Source organism: Larus michahellis, chromosome 2 (assembly GCF_964199755.1).
Source record: "Larus michahellis chromosome 2, bLarMic1.1, whole genome shotgun sequence".
NCBI classification, from domain to species: domain Eukaryota; kingdom Metazoa; phylum Chordata; class Aves; order Charadriiformes; family Laridae; genus Larus; species Larus michahellis.
Window position 1 is genome coordinate 83295875 of NC_133897.1, and position 21410 is coordinate 83317284.

The window sequence follows — 21410 nt, forward strand, 5'->3', positions numbered from 1 at the left end:
AACATAATGTGGAAAAATATCTGCCTATTTTGTACTTTGGATAAAAGCATACTTCACCCAGATGCACCGTCCTAAATTGTTCACTTCTTGAATAACCATGATATAAGGACTTAGAAATATATAGGTGCGAAGCATTCAAGCAAGTTCAAAATAAGACCTGACAGTAAGACCAACCAAAACAGGATCTTCCAGAAGACTTCCCTGCCTACAATCTGTTGTTATTAACTTCAAACTCTGGAGCTAAGGAAACAGAGATGTAGTTAAAACAGTGATGAGCAATATAAGAAGTTCATTGTAGAGTCCTACAGCACTATCGACAAAGTGATCTGTCAGACTCATACTGTTTACCCTAGAGCTCTTGGGAAGCCCTTAGAATTCACCTGTTACTGAAACAAGCTTCTTAGATGGAAATTGAGCCTTGCCCTTAAAACACCAAAAGCAATAATTGGTGAAATAGCAGCCTGAGAATCAAATTCAAAAGGTTTCAATTCCACTGAAATTATGTAAGTAAACTTCTTTGCATGTTTTCTTTATTTTTAAATGAGTGAAAGGGGTTTTCAAGAATCTGAAGACTGACTGGTTACTGAAAATGTTATCTCAGTTACTGAAAATGTTATTTTTTTCTTCTTCTTTCAGGTTCTGCATAACCAACTTCAAAAATTTATCAAAAGGAAAAAAGAGCATCAGGTATATTCTTGGATCATTCCTATGCCTCAAGTCACGGTGATCAAGAATTATGTAACATATTACCTTGCAATTAGCTTTTCCTCACAGCTTTTGCTTCATGTAAGAAGGCCCTCTGGGCTCCTGATTGGATTCATGGAAGTCTACTTATAAATAAATAAATAAAAGATGTGAATGCTGAAGACAACTGTAGTCAAAAGAAATTAACATGTGGATTGTTGGAAATCATCAAGACAGACTATTTAAACTGAAGTTTCTTTCTTATTCTTTAACTGTCTAGGGACTTAATGCTTCATTCTCCTTGAAAGCCAAAGACACTAGAATAAAACTCAGTTGGAAAACCATGTAGTCAGTTTTCTAGAGTCACTTCTCCTAGCTCAAAAACAGAAAAAAAACCTCACAAAACTATTAAATATAGAGACACCCAGGATCTGTAGGATGAACTGAGCATAATTACAGAAGCATAGGCATCTCAAAATGCCAAACCTAAAAAATCCTTCATTAGCCTCCAGCAGGCTCACTATTGGCTGTATCATTCTTTCCATAGCTCACAAGCAACATTTTTTAGCAAAAAACCCCTTATTTCACTAAGTCATTTTTGAATGAGGATAAAGTGTAATGTGAAGAATGATTAGACCTTACCGCATCCCTGCTTGCCTTCCAGCAAAGCACTATGTGGCCTCACTACAGGGTTCAACTAATGTGAGGACAAGACAAGCTAACTTACAATTTTCACATGAGTAAACATGTCAAAGTAAACTCTTGTCTCCTTCAATACTTTAATTTACACTAATAACTCAGATTTAAACAACAAAACACTCTTTTCACTGAACTTTTGCTGTAACTTGATTCCTTCGAACTAAGAAAGAAACACAAAACTTTTTTATATTAGTTATTTGAAGGTTAGACTTATTCTGAGTGCAGAGCTTCAGCAGCATCTTAAAGACAAGAAAGTATTCCTGGGTCACCTGTTTCTTGACTTTTATTGTGCTTCCAGCCTATATTTATCTCCTCTCCAAAAAATTAGTGTCATTTGCTGCCACCCAAACAATCATAACCCTAAATTAAGCACTACATCTTTGCTCAAATAACAGCTGAAATGAGAAAACACTACTATAAAATATGTTCAGTTATGAGATAATGCTTTACAGAGGGCAGGCTGTCAACTCTGTCCCTTAGCCACATTTGAATTTGAAGAGAACTTAAGCAGAAGAAGAAATGAGAAGGACGAAGGAAAAGTAGGTTAAGGTAGGAATATATAGAATGGAATCTATGATTATAATTAAGATTTCTCTTCTAATTTATATAAAATAATTTAACATAGAGTAGTTTTTTAAAAACCTTTTATCAAGTGACAGTAAAGTCTTAAACCCCAGCAATATAGATAACAATAATGTCCCATACTTATTTAAATAGGATTATTTCTCTAATCATCCTGACCCAAGACAACTAATAGCAGTAAATCCTTCTAATTACTTCCTAGAATAGGATTACTTTCACCTGACTGAGTAAACTGACATTTTAAATTCCTTTTTACAATATAACAGGATGTGTTCTGTTCAGTGCTGCATTTCTAATGCCCCAGTGTCTGGCAGAAGCATATTGTGAATTTCGTTCAAAATACCAAGGCAGGTGTTCAAATAGATATCCCAAGCTCCACAGAAAACATAACAAAAGCCAGCATTTAACTTTCAATGAGGAAGGAAAGGGAACATGTCAACTTGTGCAATCCTTAAGAAACAGTAACACAGAAGCTGTTTAGACTTGCATCAATTCATTTACCTGGTGTGCAAACCTTGTCCCAAAGTTATTTTGTTTCATTAGAGTCACATTTTGTATGAAAATCACACACTGAGTTCAGGGATTGGCTCTGCTGAATGAACGCACTCAGTTGCAAATCCTGATGTTACTGGAGTGGTAACAGTTAAAGTCAGTAGAAAATAGAAGGTCCAAACTTCGTGACAGATGCAACAGATGTTTATAGCTGGATATGATGCAGAAAACTTTTCACACATTTCTCAACACTGCAACTCAATTACAGTAATTGAAAATGCCCATGAAATTTAGAATTTGGTCTGGTTACTCAAATATGTAAAGATAACGACTTTTCCCACCAAATTCTTATTGAAGAGTGAACGGACCTTATTGAAGAATTCAGAATATAAAGTAGAGAAAAAGCCTTCAAGGATATCAGTTTGGCAAGGACACATGTGACTAACTTCATACATCTGACTCATCTCACAAAGTCAAAGGAACAACTTATCTTAGCAGCGTAACATTTGAGATTAAAAAAGATGTAGCCAGCTTCCCTCCTATACTTTCTCATCCACAAAATTATTGCAAAATCTATTTTGGAGGAGCTTTTGTAGATACTCCAACTTATTGCAGTGTAGCCCTTTGGCTACACAAGATTGACTCCAGAGAGAAAACAGAAGGAAAGAAAAAATTATTTGGGGGGAAAAAAAAAGTTATCTCCAGATAAGAATAGCCTATGTTAAATGTATTCCCAAACCGAGAGAACACGTCCTGTGGTGACATATGATATGGTGACATGTTTACAGAGTATTAAAATGAGCCAAAAGCATTGATGAGTAATCTGGGATCTAAGTGAAAAAAAAAAACAAACAAAAAAACCCAAATATCCAAACAAAACAAACAAACAAAAAAACCAAAAACAAAAAGCCAAAACATACTTAAAAATTAGCCATTAATACAAGAGAAAGATGTGAAAGCTTGGCTCCATAGTAGTCACTATACCATTTGTCATGAGCTCCAATGGACTCAGGATTTTGATCAGGAAGTTTGAATGTCCCTTAGAAGATTTTCATAAAGAAATGTTATCTTAAAAAAAATGAAACACATTCTTACATAAAATGTATAATCAAGGCCACTAAACAACTTTTTTTTTTTATTGTACAACAGGAAATAAAATTAGGAGTAATGAATAAAATTTTGGGGGTCTTTTCATGAGACATTCATTGCAATTTTTCCTCTCTAGCATCATTGCAAAATATAATTTTGACAGTTTTGTAGTCTCAACTTGCATATTTTAACACCATTTTATATTTCTTTTAAAGTAAATCTTAGCACTACGTTTTCTGAATTGATTTTGTGATAATTATATCAATATAATAATTTCTGCTCCGGAAATATTAATATGTACTTCTAACTTTTCCTACTTTTCCTTGAGAATGTCCCATAAAAATATTTTAATGACAGACAAATATAAATCAAAGACATTCTGGAAGAAAATGTTATAAAATGTTTATGACAATTTAAGGATTTGTATTATAAAACTTAAAGCTAAATTGAACACCAAAAAATACCTTGCTGGTTTTGGCTTTTTGGTTTACCTGTATTATCTGGATCTTTTGTTTAATTCAGAATAAGGGACAACAATGAGAGTATGCTGACAAATTAAAATGCATTTACAACTGATTTATATTTTCAAGTGTACCTGCCAGTTCAAGACTGAAAAGTTCACGTTGTATTTCTTCAAACAATGGAAATCGCACTATATGCCTTTTATAAGGTGATTTACATTGCAACCACAGGTAACAGGGAACATCTCCCTCTGTTTATCTAAAACATGGGATATTACATGTAATTTAGAGAAAGAGATGGTCCCTTCTACTGAAACATTCAGTTCTGTGAGTTCAGCAATGCCATCCCAGTTATGAGCAATTGTATCATGAAGTAGATGGAGAGAGCATCAGCTGATTTCCAGATTGATTACAGGGAAGCTGGGCTAATGAAATGGTAGCTGAAGGCAGTGTCACAGATGCTGTGAGAGGAACAGAAGAGAAAAAATTGTTTGCTAGTGAGATGGGAATCTACATGCCTCTTGTATCACAGATAATTGGATTAATCAGAGTTCTATTGCCAGCAGAGCCCCATATCCCTATCTCTTGACTCATCTGTCAAAGACACTGGTAAAAAGTGGCCCATAGGGATGTCACACCAGAGGGAAGGGTAACATCAGCATAAAGGCATTATGGCATTTGATAGCAAGTTAGGGAATCTGACATATCTGTAAACAAGATATTTATATATTTCTGAAGAGGTTAACTATTGAATTGCCAGCTAACTGTCCTGGTTTCAGCTGGAATAGAGTTATTTTTCTTTCTAGTGGCTGCTGTGTTTCAGATTTGGTATGAAAGGAATGGTGACAATGTATATTGTTTTAGTTGTTGCCAGGTGATGCTTATATTAGTGAAGGACTTTTTTCAGCTTCCAATAGAAGCTGAGAGGGAGCATAGACAGAACAAGCTGGCCAACAGAACATTCCACACCATAGATGTCATGCTTAGTGTATGAATGGGAGTTGACCAAGGGGCAAGAATCCATGATCACTGCTTGGGACGGTCTAAGCAACAAATTCACTGGGTGGTGAGATTGACTTGTGTTGTATTACTTCGTCTTGTACATTCTTTTGCCATTATTATTATTCTTATTTTCCTTTTTCATTATTGTTCTATTAAACTGTATCTCAGCTCAGCTCCTTTTTTCCCTCTTCTCCCTTTCTAGGGGAAAGCAGGAGAAATGAGTGAGCGGCTGCATGGTCCCAGCTGCCGGCTGGGGTTAAACCATGACACTAACCTAACCAAAACTTTCAAACATTTTGAAGGTAAATGGCTCATATAATCAGAATCTTGAAATCATTCTATGTTAGTTTAGACTGCTATCATTATGGTTTAGGCTTTATATTCCTAACATTAGGAATATTATAGATGAGTTGCTCCAGTGTTTGGTAAAAAGAAGGGGTGGTTTGAACAAGGATTCAGTACAGGAATGTGATTAACAGATGGAAAGAGCAGGCTGCAACACTGGTATTTCAAGGAATCTGGAACTGCTCTGCACATTGCCGTCAGAGTACACATCAAAGCGTTTGAGGAAGTTTCCAGCCGTTGAACTGGGGAATGCACTTCTTGTATCACCCTATAGTCCACAACAGTGTTACAACATCCTATCGTCCTTAGGCGATAAAGCATTTACCAGTGAGTATTCAAGAAAGAACTGGGTGTCAAGTTGCCTCTTTAAAGTTTAGTAAGTATCAAGTTTTCACTAATTCATAAATAAATTAATGGTTCTTGAAGTTCATGGACTGCTTGCTTTGCCACAGATGGCTTCCTCTGGCACTTCTCTGCTCTTTCTGTTTGCTGTATTTGCATTGTGATCTTGCTGAGTTACTTGGATTCCTTCTGGTTTTTATACAGGTTTGCCATCCTTGAGGGGTGTTCTCACCATGAGCATCCTGAAAGCCAAATCATGTGCATCATACATCACAACACGATATCTTCAGACACCTCCCCAGATGCTGTTTGAAATGTGCCACCTGATTTGCTGAAGTACTGGAAGACTGAAAAGAACACAGAAATACAAAAAATCAACTCCCCCTATACACACATTGCAAAACTTCTGAATTTTCTCACTGAGAGATACGAAAGTATGATGTGCTTGCTCACCACACAAAACACTGCTCAGTCCGTCTTCACTACCATGCATTATTTCCCCTATTGAAGCTTGTGTTGTGTGAAAAGGCTGTTTTGAGTGTAAAAAGGCAAGAATTCATAATAAATTTGTATGTGAGAACAATGTTTTATTATTATCTTAAATAAGTAATTAGATGGAAAGATGATAATGACACACTGACAACACTAGTACATATAAAAAGGAGAATGTACTAATCTTTCAGTGGCAAAGAAAAACATGTTATTGTATTGCCTTATCCAGTAGGTTTAAATAATAACACCATCATGACATGAAATTTACGTTTAATTTTAAACACCTACTTAAAATATCTTATTCATTTAGTATGAATATACTTACTCAATTTTCCATGCTACTTTGAAAAATATTCTATAATATTCTGCCATAATCAGTTTCAAAGAGTTGTAAGGATATCTTAATTTATAGCCTGAAGCTATACAAACTTGATTGTAACAGTACAGCTGTCAGGAAACAATTTTCCTGTCCTTTGAGAATTTTTGATGTGTCAAAAATTTTCCCATCTAAAATGAGGGCAGAAAAATCAAAATCCCCAAAATAAAATTAATCCTTCAGTCCATACTCAGTTCAGTTTCACATGTTGTTTCTTGCATAGAGAACAAGGATAAAAAACCCCCACTGGTTGCTTTAAAGCACTTTTGTAATTTTATTTTAAAGTATTCATTGGCTTTTAATTAAGATTTTTTTGATTAAAAAAAAAAGCTAAAAATGTTAGGGTAATCTCTATTAGAGTCAACTCTATTTACTCGATCCCCAAATCTACACAGAAGACAGCCATGGCAAACCGATTTCTCCTTAGTAAGAAGATGAGAAACTTAAGAAACATCACACACAAACTAAAGACACAAGGCTTCCCCAGAAAAACAAGAAAAAAAGAGAAAATCAGAAGATTAGTATATTCTTATCTAATTATTTAAAATCTACTTTGACTCCATACTTTTTTGAAGTATATTTTTTTCCATGGGTTTGTCATTCTAAAAAATACATCCGTTCTGAGAAAGATGGGAGAAGCGATATTTAGGACATGACTAGCACATGCTAGTTATGGTAATAATAATAATTCCTAATCAAACAGTTCCTTAAGTGTGTTTCAGAAAAACAAAACCGTGTTATTTTTTAAAGAATGTGGACATCTGTTGACAGTTATTTCCATGTTTACCCCATGTTTATTATTTACATTTTGTACCTTAAAAATCTAATTGTTTATTAAAAACAAATTAATGAAAGCAAACCTTATGGCAACAGAGGTACGCACCAGAATGAAACGGAAACTGTCAGAATAAATCAAATTTGCCCTGAAGCCCTATTAATCTGAGGCTTTATGATTGCCTGCTGCTAGTGCTAAAATGTCAACAACTGAAGTGTTGTAGGTTTGGGATATTTTTAATCTCTAAATGCAACAACCGTCAGTCAGAGGAGAAATTACATTTGAGTAAATGAGTGTGGCTCTCCTTTGGGGTAAAGGCAAATGTGTCAGAATTATCACAGTGAGGCTGGCATAGCATCTGGGCTGAATTAATCTATCACAGAGGTCTTTAATGTCTCCAGAACAGTAGTGCGTGCAGACCACATGCTTCTTCTGACACATCAAGCCATTTCCCAGGAGACCTCGCTTTGGTCTACAGTACCACAAACGGTTTTAGGCAGCTTGGCACAGACTGAGTTTCAGCAGTGGTCTAATTTCTCTAGGATTTACATTGCCCCTAATGCAAACAACAGTGTTTGTTCCTGGGGAAAGTTGCACATAGATGGATTTTATATTATTTTCCTTTTTTCATTAGGATTATGAGTGGAATTGTGGTTAAAAAAAGTGATAATACATAGTTTAAAGCTAATCAGTGACATGTAGAATATCATCAAATTCTTTTCTTAGTCTCACTACGCCCCTAACTTGAAAGGGGAGCAGATTGAGTTTAATCTTTTAAGAAGCTTGGCAGAAGGTATATAAGCTGAAAGGTAACAAGACAAATAATTTAGAACTTAAGAGTCTTGAACAAAATCCCAGAGGGTAGTTTTAAAAGAATGCAACTTACGCTCAACAAGGAAATCCAGCAGGCCCTGGTAAGCTAGTCCCTCTATTGATTCTGTCCACAGGTCTGAGGAATAAAAGATCGTTGCTTCTTCCCTGACATGAAGGACCCTTTGGCTGCACTAGGTTTGTAGCTTAGCAGGAGAGAATTAATTTTACAATACAAGCTCTTCAGAGTCATACTGCAGAGGAAATTCTTTTAATTCAGAGCTCCCTTTCTAACAGCCCTCCAACAGTTTGGTTTTGTGTGCTAAAAACTATACGGTTTCAAGCTAAAGGGAAGCAAAGCGGTGCTTAGGGCTCAGATACTGGGAAGGAGCGTGAAAGTCCTGTCATTACTTCTCAGATGAAGGAGGAAAAGAGCGGAGCAGTAACAGGAAATCAAGTGTTGAGGCGGGATCACACCAGTGCTCTGGTTTGAAGGGGCCAACAAAAGGGTGGCTACTCCTTTTTAGTCTTCTCAGTAAGACCCATATCTGCCTCTGAAAAGAAGAATTGTGATTGACATTATGGTAAGATCAGGTCAGTGACTGAATCTGCATATTTTATACCGAGAGAATTGTTAATGGTACACTGTGGCTGAAGCTGAATGCACTGAGAATAAAATAGGCATTAAAATAGGTGTGTAAGAACTCCTGAGTTCTTACACTCAAACTCAGTGTTACTCACAGTCATTTTTCTAAGCAACTGGATAAGCTTGCAAAATTACTTTTGCAGTAGAAAAGTCAGCAAACCCTATGTTAAAACAGTAAAACGACACCACTATAGTAAAGACATTTACTCTTTGTTATCTGTTTGATCAGCTATGAGGGCCTGTAACCTGCAGATTTCCTTGCTACGCTGGCCTTAGCTCTCTGCTTGACTTGGCTTGAGAGAATAGAAGAGAATTCACTGTTAACAACACATACACTAAGTAGCTAAGCTCATGCTCAAAACAATACAATAATCGTTGTGCCTATAATGAAAATGATTTCTTGGTAGCAATTCAACAACATTGTCATTGAAGCTTTATAACAAAAATCCTTATTGAAACTTGAGCAATAATAATTCTTACTCAGAAATCTTACCCAGAGGTCTTAATATTTGAATTTACCACAATATATTTCTACAATCAAAATTACACACTCCGTATTCAGATATAACTAAGTCTATTGGAAAATTATGTCCTCTTACTTACAGGATATTTGCTGACAAAATGTGGAAAAATTGAGAAAAAACTGTTACTGGCAGCTTAGTTATTGCAAGACATTCATTTAAGTTTGTATTGCTTATTTCCATACTTTAGCCCAAGCTGTCAAGAAAGGTGGTTTGACTTGGTTGTTTTGTTGGTTTTTTTTAATTTTCACTACTGCTTCAGATGATGCAACTATAATTTTAAATTTTCTTCTTTATTTGTTCCAAAGCAAAGTTTTCAAAGCAATGTGCACAATAGCTAAGCTCAGAAATACTACCATGTAGTTTGTCTGGCTCATCTTTTCAGAGTGATTTCTTTGGACGTGTTTTGTTTTAATTCCAGTATCTGACTTCATGAGTTTGGTCTGGGGGTATGGGGAGTACTTCTGAGCACTCTTTTAATGCAATAGTAATTAATTGTCTCTGAGAGAGAATGGCTCCAAAGGGAAAGAAATGAGAAGCTGTTAGGATTTGAATATGTTCTTGTGAGTGCTGTGATTTGCAACTGGCCAAAATGCACAAGCAGATGGAGCAGTCTTATCACTACTTTAGCTTCCTGGACAATGTGTGTCATAGTCTTTTGGCCACTGAATCCAACGCTTAGAGCTGAGAAATACTGAAAGCCTCCTGACAAGATGGCAGATAGCTCAACATTGACAGTATGCTACATTTTTGCAGATGGTGGTCTGACAATCTATGACCATTTGAGGCAAAAACCCTCACCTAGGTGCAGGTCATCCATTTGATGTACCGGAAAAAGACCACACACAAAAAGATCCCCACAAACAACAAAACCGAAAAAAATCAGAAGAATCCAAAAGTTATCCATGGCAATAACTGCTGTTGCTCAACTGGCAGGCAGTGCACTGTTGAAGTGCTGACTGACGTGTCTGAGAGCAGAAGGTGCATATTCCATTCCCATTAACCAGGGCAATGTGGCCACAATTAAGCTTTGAACAAGTTCCTGTAAAGTGGTCTGAAATCAGCAGTATGGAGACACAGCACTCAAGGGGGAATGTGGAGAGCTGAGTCTGCCCATCCCTTCCCTAAGCTGCTGTATGACTGAGAGGAGTCATTTCAGCATAGTTTCATATGCACTGTTCCTTCACATCCCTTCCACTCACATTAAGAGGTTTTAGGCTATTTAAACTGTATATTCAATAACGTAAAACCACTGTCTTATAGCATGCTTACAAAGCATCTAGAATAATATGTTCCCGAGTTCTACAAAAGCCCTCTATTCATGACAAAAATAGAAATAAATGATAATAATAAAGACCAACTGTCACAATATAGTGTTGGAGACTCATTCAAACACAAGTGTATATAGCTGGCTACATCTACACCACTGTGCTCTCCATCTGCTGAAGTAATCTGACCATTTTCTGTTTACAGCGACTCAATAACAAAGTATTCCACTATTCCATCTGGCCTTCATCCTAAGAGGATACCTATTCACTCCAGGACAATATTTTGAAGCTTGAACAGTTCTGTACCTCTTAGGATAATACGTTTTTGGAGCACTGCATATTGTTTTTCACTAACATGCAAATATATTTTGGATTTTGAATAAATCCTGATTCTGAATAAATTTTGGATGCTGTACTAGACAAAAGTAACTAGATGATCAAGCCTCACATTTGGATGCATTTATCTAATATATTTTCTCTTACCTGTCTCCTTTCTTTTTATCCTTTTTGTGAGATATGCTTCCTTCTGCTATCTTTTTCCTGTCTCTGTACCTAACTTAAGGTGCTTAGAAAACAATAGAAAACAGTCACTGATTTCAGGTCATGTAAAAACAATAAGTAAATTAAAAGTATAGCATTTTTATCCTAACCTCTGTAAGTTCAGGTGTTGCTGTGTGTCCACTTACAGAATATGGTTATGGATTTTCCATTAACATCCTGGTAATATCCAGGAATTCAATATCATCTAGACAGTATTGCTTCTTGTATTTATAAAGAGTGGTTGATCTTACACAGAGCTCTCCATAAGGGGCTCTCCTTTTAAATTATCCTGCTGTGGTTAGCAGGATATGCCAAAAAAGCATATTGATTAGAGAAAACTGATTACATGGGACTTGAAGCCACATAATTTTTCTAGTTAAGATAATTTCACATTAAATCATTCATGGCTTTATGAAAATAAAGGCCAGGAAATTAATCACTGTGCAGATCATAGTCCCATAAACAGGGCATAGGGTTTCATATAATAAAAGAAGAGGCATATAAACATGAGAGCACAACATTCATCCTCTCTCTTCCTCTTCTCCTATTAGAGAGAGCAACACTATTAAAGTTGACTGAAACAGAATTTATTAAATAGTTTAGGGTGGGTTGTTTTTTTTTCAAAACAAAATTAAAGTCAGAAATTCTAATAATTAAAAAAATTGAGAGGGCGAAATATTCTGAAACAAACCCAGACTCTTCAGAATATCATAATGGCCTGATTTTTTTAAAAGACATGAGTCAAGCGGTTTCCTCATGTACTTTAAACTATCTTCCCATTGGGGAAGCCTACACAAGGCACCAGGAAGAGTTGCCTGCAGAGAATACTGCCTGTCATTTAAGCCACATATCCCAGCTCAAAGCATGGGCACTGGTTTCCCTCAGCACCACAGCTCCAGCCTGGGACTCTTAGGCCTTGCTATCTCCAAGGCTATTATTGCTGAGTCCTCAAAGCTGTATCAACTACCAAAGCCCAGAAACTCTCTGATTCCCCAAGAACTATTCAAAGGCCAAACGAGGTTTTATTAACTTCCTGACTGTGCCTTGGTGAAACCCTGAACAATTCAAAATGTTTTCTTGTAAACTACTGGCATTTCCAAACTGGTTTTTATTGTCATTTGCTTGTTTTTTCTAGTCTAAAATACTTTTAATTAGAAAAGTCTTAATCATCTGTGGACTCCTATGCACACATGACTAGTAGAATCTATCTATGGATACATTAAACCTGATTGGTTTGACCAGGTCAAACTGGTCAATAGCACTGCTTATTCTCTCAGTATTGCTACATTTGTATGGTCTATAGAGTATGGTCTATACAGATACCTTTTTGTAACTGAGCAGCATCAGTTGCTGCTCCATTTGCCTCTCCATTTGCCATGGAGACCAGTTTCAGGGCAGGTAAGACTCTGCTGGGGAAGGGACCTGCAGCAAAAAGGGCCATCGGAAAGCTCTCTTTGGGATTTTTCGAAGCCAGGAAAAGCCCTCGGGTTGTGCTGGGGGCAGTCAGTCGGTGGGCGGGCTGCTGAGTAAGCCTGGGTGGAGACAGCGCCACCCCTGGTTGATCAAGCCACCAGCTTATAAGAAGCCTCAGGGAGGGCAGGGAGTAGCCCCTGGCCACAGAGCACCCAGTGCTCGTGTGTGCGCGTGCCCCGGCAGGTGCCTCAGCTGGCTGCAGCTTGTATGGCAGGGCGCCGAGCCTCTGCCAGTGCACGAGGTAAGTTCAATCCCTCTAAGTGGTCAGAGGACCAGGGTGCTCACCCCAACTGACCCTTGAGTTGCAAGGTGTCACTTGCTTGTAGAGATCCAGCCATGGTTGCTACCCGATCGAAGGCTGCTGTTAGAAAAGCTGTGAGCACCCAGACAGAGCCCCCATGCAAACACGTGGGCGTCCAGGCCTCTGGCTGCAGAGAGTGCCGGAGCCTGGCACTTGCGATGGAGGGCAGCGGAGACAACACCTGTGTCAGATGTGAACAGGTAAATGATCTGCTCATTCTGGTGGCTGAGCTGAAGGCAGAAGTGGAGAGGTTGAGGAGTATCAGGGAACGTGAGAGAGATTGACTGGGGGACCCCCTCCCTGAGAGAAAGGGAACAGTTTGAGGCCCCACACAAATCAGAGGCCCCCTCCACTCTTGTCACCAGGCAGTAGGAGGGGATCTCAGAGAAGGGGGGGAATGGAAACAGGTCCCTGCTCGGGGAAGCAGGAGAATCCCCTCCCGGCCCCTCCCACCTTCCCAGTTACCCCTGCAGAACAGGTATGGAGTCCTGCAGGAGGAACTGGCTGTTGGAAAGGAGGATGATACACTCAGGCCAGAAATGTCAGAAATACCAAGTCTCCATGGACCCAGCATCACCACTGGCTCCAAAAGGAAAAGCAGATGGGTCGTTGTTGTGGGTGAGTCTCTACTGAGGGGGGCGGAGGGGCCAATATGCCATCCTGACCCACTTCACAGGGAAGTCTGCTGCCTCCCTGGGGCACGGGTCAGGGATGTGTTGGACAAACTTCCTGCCCTAGTAAACTCCTCTGACTATTACCCCCTCTTAGTATTTCAGGTGGGTAATGATGAAGTGGGTAGAAGGAGCCCAAAATCAATTAAAAGATATTTTAGAGCCTTGAGATGGCTGCTTAAGGGATCAGGAATGCAAGTTGTGTTCTCCTCTATCCCTTCAGTGGCAATCATGAATGAGGAAATTAACTGGAAGAGGCAACAGGTCAACCCATGGCTCTGGAACTGGTCTTATCGTCAGGGCTTTGGGTTTTTTGATCACAGGCTGCTATGTGAGTCACTTGACCTGCTGGTGGCAGGTGGGATGCACCTGTCCCAGAAGGGGAAAAGAATTTTGTGGCGGGAGTTAGCAAGGCTCATTGACGGGGCTTTAAACTAGATATTAGGGGGGAAGGGGAGATAACCGGGCCCATCAGGAATAAACCCGAGGGAGGCATGCCAGGGCTTGAAGGATGGTGGACTAATGAGGGCTCTCGCTCTGGCATTTCATTTGAGAGACGGGATAGAAGTTTAGAGATCATGGAAGCACCTGAGAAGGGTCTGGTAGGAAATGAGGCCCACACTCATAAAAAAGTTAGATCATCTGAAGTGCATCTATACCAATGCACGCAGTATGAGCAACAAACAGGGGGAGCTTGAAGCCATGATGCACCAGGAAAACTATGACATAGTGGTTATCACAGAAACGTGGTGGGATGCCTCACACGACTGGAGTGCCACAATCGATGGCTACAAGCTCTTCAGGAGGGACAGACAGGAAAGGAGAGGCGGTGGAGTAGCCCTGTGCGTTAGAGAATGCTAGGAGAGCTTGGAAATCAAGTATAGTGATGATGGGGCTGAGAGTGTTTGGATTAGGTTAAGGGACAATAAAGCTGGTATCGCTGTGGGAGTCTGCTATAGACCTCCCAACCAAAGCAGTGAGGTGGATGAAGCTTTCTATAAGCAGCTGGGAGAAATCTCGCAGTCATTTGCCATTGTTCTTGTGGGGGACTTTAACCTCCCGGATATCTGCTGGGAATACAACACAGCAGAGAGGGAACAATCCAGGAGGTTCCTGGAATGTGTGGAGGATAACTTCCTCACACAGCTGGTAAGTGAGCAGACGAGGGAAGGTGCCCTCCTGGACCTGCTTCTTGTGAACAGGGAAGAACTTGTGGGGGAAGTAAAGGTTGGTGGCCATCTAGGGCACAGTGATCATGAGATGATTGAGTTTTTGATTCTTGTAGAAACAAAGAGAGGGGTTAGTAAAACTGACACCTTAGACTTCTGGAGGGCAAACTTTGACCTGTTCAGAAGACTGCTGGACAAAATCCCTTGGGAGGCTGCCCTGAAGGATATAGGAGCCCAGGAAGGCTGGACATACTTCAGGAGAGATGTCTTGAAGGCACAGGAGCAGGCTGTCCCTGTGTGCCAAAAAACACGTAGGCGGGGAAGGAGACTGGCCTGGCTAAATAGGGACCTTTGACTGGACCTCAAGAACAAAAAGAGAGTCTATGACCTTTGGAAGAGGGGGCGGGTCCCTCATGAAGACTATAAAGATGTAGTGAAGCTATGCAGGGAGAAAATTAGGAGAGTCAAAGCGCAGCTAGAGCTCAACCTAACTACAGACGTTAAGGATAACAAAAAATGTTTCTATAAATTCATTAACAACAAAAGGAGGATTAGGGAAAATCTCCCTCCCTTATTGGATGCAGAGGGAAACATAGTCACAAAGGATGAGGAAAAGGCTGAGGTGCTCAATGCCTACTTTGCCTCAGTCTTTAGCAGTGGAACTAGCTGTTCCCTGGGCACCCAGCCTCATGAGCTAGGAGACAGGGAGGGGAAGCTGAACGAGGCCATCACAATTAAAGAGGAAGTGATCAGTGACCTGCTACACTGCTTGGATGCACACAAGTCTATGGGACCGGATGCTTTACATCCAAGAGTGCTGAAAGAGTTGGCAGACGTGCTTTCCAAGCCACTTTCCATTATCTACCTGAAGTCATGGCTAACTGGGGAGGTCCCAATGGATTGGAGGGTAGCAAATGTAGCACCCATCTACAAGAAAGGCAGAAAGGAGGATCCGGGAAACTATAGACCTGTCAGTCTGACCTTGGTAACATGGAAGGTCATGGAGCAGATCATCTTAAGTGCCATTACAAGTCATATAATGGACAACCAGGGGATCAGGCCTAGTCAGCATGGGTTTATGAAAGGCAGGTCCTGCCTGACAAACCTGATCTCCTTCTATGACAAGATGACCTGATTATTGGACGAGGGAAAGGCTGTGGATATTGTCTACCTAGACTTTCGAAAAGCATTTGACACTGTTCCCCATAGAATTCTCATGGAAAAACTGGCGGTTCATGGCCTGGATGAGCATACAATCTGCTGGATCAAACACTGGCTGGATGGGCAGTCCCAAAGAGTGGTGGTCAATGGAGTTAAATCCAGCTGGCAGCCGGTCACAAGTGGTGTCCCTCAGGGCTCAGTGTTGGGACCATTTCTGTTTAATATCTTTATTGATGATCTTGATAAGGACATAGAGTGTATCATCAGCAAGTCTGCAGGTGACACCAAGTTAAGCGGGAGTGTTGATCTGCACGAGGATAGGGAGGCTCTACAGAGAGACTCGGATAGATTGGATCGATGGGCCAACTCTAACGGTATGAGCTTCAACAAGGCCAAGTGCCGGGTCCTGCACTTGGGCCACAACAACCCCATGCATTGCTACAGGCTTGGGGAAGTGTGGCTGGAGAGCTGCCTGGCAGAAAAGGACCTGGGGGTTCTAATTGACAAACGGCTGAATATGAGCCAGCAGTGTGCCCAGGTGGCCAAGAAAGCCAGTGGCATCCTGGCTTGTGTTAGAAATAGTGTGACCAGCAGAAGTAGGGAGGTGATTGTCTCCCTGTACTCAGCACTGGTGAGGTCACACCTTGAGTATTGTGTCCAGTTTTGGGCACCTCAATATGAGAGAGATTTCGAGGTGCTGGAGCGAGCGCAGAGGAGGGCAACAAAGCTGGTGAAGGGCCTGCAGAATAAATGTTATGAGGAGCAACTGAAGGAGCTGGGACTGTTTAGTTTGAGGAAGAGGAGGCTGAGGGGAGACCTCATAACTCTCTACAACTACTGGAAAGACACTGTAGAGAGGTTGGTGCTGGTCTCTTCTCACAGGTAATTAGCGATAGAACAAGAGGGAATGGCTTCAAGCTGCAGCAGGGTAGGTTTAGGCTGGACATTAGGAAAAAATTCTTCACAGAAAGAGTGGTCAGACACTGGAATAGGCTGCCCATGGAGGTGGTGGAGTCACCATCCCTGAATGTGTTTAAGAGTCATTTAGATGTGGTGTTAGGGGATACGGTGTAGAGGAGAACTTTGTAGAGTGGGGTTGATGGTTGGACTCAATGATCCCAAGGGTCTTTTCCAACCTAAGTGGTTCTATTGTATGATTACAAAGCCAAGCTCTGAGAAAACAGTGAGAGGCCATCATACTTTTGAACAAATAATAGCATGCTAAAATCTTCTTTCTTGCCTTCTTTTTCAGTTGTACTTGCATTCTTTCCTCCTCATCATGATGTCTAGAAACATACTTTAACAACAACTTAGGGGAAAATATGAATCTTGAATAACTAGCATGATGAATCATATACACTTCAGAACTCCAAGTGCTGGAATTTGAGGACAGGATTCATCTCACCTATCATCAGCAGTTGAAAGTTAGGCAAATAGTTGAGCTTCTCATCAGGGTTCCCTCCATTGTCAGCTGAGAGAAGGGAAAAAAAATCCAGATGACGTTGCTTAGCAACTCCAATTTTCTTCACATATCTCAGACAGCTATCTTAAAATGGGATGATTCTTCCTCTGGAGACGTCTTTCTCCTTCCAGTGATTATAGACGAAACAGCTTAAAGTGGCTGCCTAACTTCTGGACCAGTAAAATAGGTGAAATTAATTCCATTTCAAGATCCAATTACAGCACAATTACAGATTTGGTTGAGTTCCAAGGACTGTAGTGGAAGGGAACTTGAGTATTACCACACAGAAGGTGAAGAAGCTCATCGAAATAACCTGGTGTAAACAGAATAGGAATGTGCCAAACTGGTCAAGGACAGCAATGGCTGTGAAGTTTATGCATTTATGCGTTGTTTTACATCCATAAGCAGAAAGTAACATTGGAGAGGTCTGGAAATATTCTACATGGACAGAATAAGATCCCTGTTAATAGTCTTATTTATGGATGTATATTTATCCCAATGTAGAAAGAATGAAAGTCAATTTATTCAGTTTTGGGATTGTTCTTTACCTTGTCATATCAAGGGACAAAACATCATCTGACAGAGCTCTATTTCTTTTTTAAAAAAGCTGCTGCTTCTGATATCTTCTTTATTCGAAGTCAGCTTATTCTTCAATGTTAGAGGAAAACAAATCTCCTCCCACAATTTTTTTTTTCCGTAACTCTTCACAACTGTCATATATCACACACCGAAAGCTAACAATTTAGGCATCAAGCTTATGAAGCAATGGCAACTGAAGGGTTAGCAGTTCGTCTTGATAAATTTTTCAATGCACATACAAAGCTCATACGGACTCTAGCTATGGAATTAAGGATGAAAATTTTGTCTGAAGCTAAAGTACTTTCTAGCTGTTCCTTAGCAAGTCAGATATACCACATTATTTATTTTTATTTTGAAAAGTATATGATTTTATTTTAAAAATCACTGATTTTACTGATATTCAAAAATTCCACTCAAGTTCATTCTTTTTTAATTTTTTTTTAATATTATAATTTTTATGGGCCATATTTGCAAATAAATTTTAATAATTTAAGTTATACATCTACATAGAAGTACCAGTCCAAATACCATAGGCTTGTGCACCTGCCCTGCCTGGGGTTCATTGTTTCTGTAGCAAGCAGGTGACATTCACACTGCAGAGCACTTTGCTTGTGTCTCTTTTGAACAAACGAGTGGACTACCATTGTTGCCCTGAAACAGTTAGGTAGTTAGTTGATCAGTTAGTTTCTTTGTGTGTGTTGTACACATAAATGAGGGTGGGAGCAGTTTCCGATCGATGCGTCTGATCTAAGATGAAGGCTTTGCTGTGGCCCATCAGAGTGATGTTTCTATAACACAAAAGTGAGTGTGGGTTATGTCTGCCCATGGGAGTAGAACAGTTTCTAAAAAGAATGACATGGGGGGTTTTTATGTATATGCTTATTTTCTTTAGAAGGTACTTCACCATTGTAGATATGGTCTACTGTTCTGTAAGTAGCATATGTGGAGTTCCACCTTGTGCTAGAATATATGTTCTCTTGGGCTGGTCAGGACTCTCGCATATTTTTATTAATATTTAAGAAGACCTATTTTATTAACGTTTAGAGTTAAGGATTATACTGTTTTGAGTAGAATATGGATTCGGGATATCCACATCAAATTATTTCCTTAACTTTATTTCCTGTACCAAAAAAATATTTAACTTGATTATTTCACCCCTGCAGCTGAAGCTAATTTTTTCACAAGTACACTCATAAAAGTGTATTGCTATTGCAATTAATTGCATAATTACTGCAGGGAGGTCAAGAAATTTCCTGTTCAATGTGATTTTTCACATTTCTGAGAAATAAGAACTCCTGTCCTCAAGTAAAACAGCTCCAAAATATTTTGCAGACTGAGATCCAAACAAAACCTCACAAACAAAAAAAAAAACACCCTCCAGAAAATCTATGTGGATTGGATCTATCAAAACAATGCATTTAAATAATTTTGAAAGATTTCATCTCATGCAGGAATCATATGCTCACACTTTTCTCCCCAAAGAAATGATAAAGGAAATAAACAAGAAGCAACATATACTTGTCAATAGTTTCAGTAAACTAATATTTCCATGACAAAAATCTGTGTTAAAGAATGTGACCAGGTCTAATTATCCATGTAAAAATTTTTTATATATGACTGAAAAATAAAGTGCTAAATAAATCAGCTTATAAAAGAGTTATGACTTGATACTGAGCCTAGTTTCACGTACATGACTTTATCTTCACTTTCTCTTCATGTATTAGTATTGTCCATCCAATATTTATTGTTTCTACTTAAGTATACTGCACTTTATTTTTTGCGTATGCAATAAATGATGCTTCTATGACCAATTTGGTAAACTGATTGAAAATTAGAACATTTTAATTTTTATACATAGTTACATTGGTTACTATGTACTTTCAAAATCTTCACCAGCTTTGGACTGATTAAATGCTGAGAAAACTTTAAAGCCTTGCTGCTGGAAAACCTTGCCTGATGTTTTAAAATCTCAGTTCAGCAAAATCTAACTCAGGTTTATCTTATTTTAATATTTCGAAACAGTGTGCCTGTAGACCAAGATAGAAGTGATCAATAGCACTGATTTAGGGATGACAAAAATAATTAATTCAAAACAAATTAATAAATTTGAAAATGCCAGGGATTTCTAAAAATGCTTTTCTACCTATTTAACCCATGAAATCAAGTTAATTTAATATTATATTTGAATCTTGACTTATTGAGATAAACAAACTTTCTCATAGAAATAAATGGAGAAGGTGTGCATGCATGTAAATATGCATACTCGTGTGTTTGTGTATGTAAATAACTCCAATCATTTTGTGCCAACTACCTAAGAAAAAAAAAATCACTGGGTTTTTACCAAGCTTGGAAAACTTCAAATTTACTTTACTTAATTTAATTTACTTAAAAATGCCATAAACAGTGTATACAGATTAAGCTATGAAACTGATTATTGCATATATTCTTAACTAAAGCTTTTACCACTGTATTTCTCAAAACAGAAACACAAATGAGTCTGGAGACATGTTAGCCTAATCCAATGATCTGTGTGGCACGGAGTTGCCTTATATATGTGTTTTAAACTTGCTTTATTTCTAACAGCGCAAAGTTTAGCGATGTCTAATTGTTCTTACCATGTTTTGGTCTTGTTACATGTTCTTCTCCGCTCCCACGCACACATCTTCCCTCCTCTCATGTCTTTTTTGGGAACCTGGAGCCATATACAGAAATGTAATTCGCCTTCAGACAAGACAGAGTGGCTGTTCCTTGCATAATTGTACCAAAGGAAGAGGTTCAAAAGTGGTAAAGGAGCAGAAGATTTCTTATTCTCTCTCTTATGCCCTATCCTATGTATATCAAAGGGGGGCAGCCAAAATCTAGTGCTTGTTCAGGTCTGATTTAGTAATGTTCTCACAACGTTTCAAAGTCATACACTTCATCATATTCTTTAACAAATGAATCATTTAAAGTCTTTCACAGAAAGAGAGAAGAAAGCTTGGAGAAAAGCTGGAAAGGAAGCTAATAGCCTTCTTTTGAAATGATTGACTAAGTGAAAATACAGATGTGTTTAGAACTAGTTTTTCAACTCGTGGTAATTATTTGATCCAGTTTCTTTATGTTTCAAGGTCTTAAAGGCTCCAGTGAAATTGAACAGAGCTGAAGTTGCACAACTGTTAGCTTTGTTCTTGTGAATCTCGGGGAGCTTTTCTTATTTATGTGCTTCTTGATTGTTCCATTCTGTTCAGCTCTGTTCTTTTTTGGCATCACATAGAGTTTCTCATTTGAAAAAGATTAAATAAATATTTAACATTTCTGACAATGGAAAAAACTCATATAAGTGGCATATTGAAGGGAAGTTGTTGCTACCAAACTCCAGATCAGTTTTTCCTTACAGACCCTAGGACATCTGTGGGAACACAGATTTGTGAGAATTCCAGCCTGCCTTGGCTTATCAGAAGTATGGGAAGAGATTGCATAAAATATCAAAG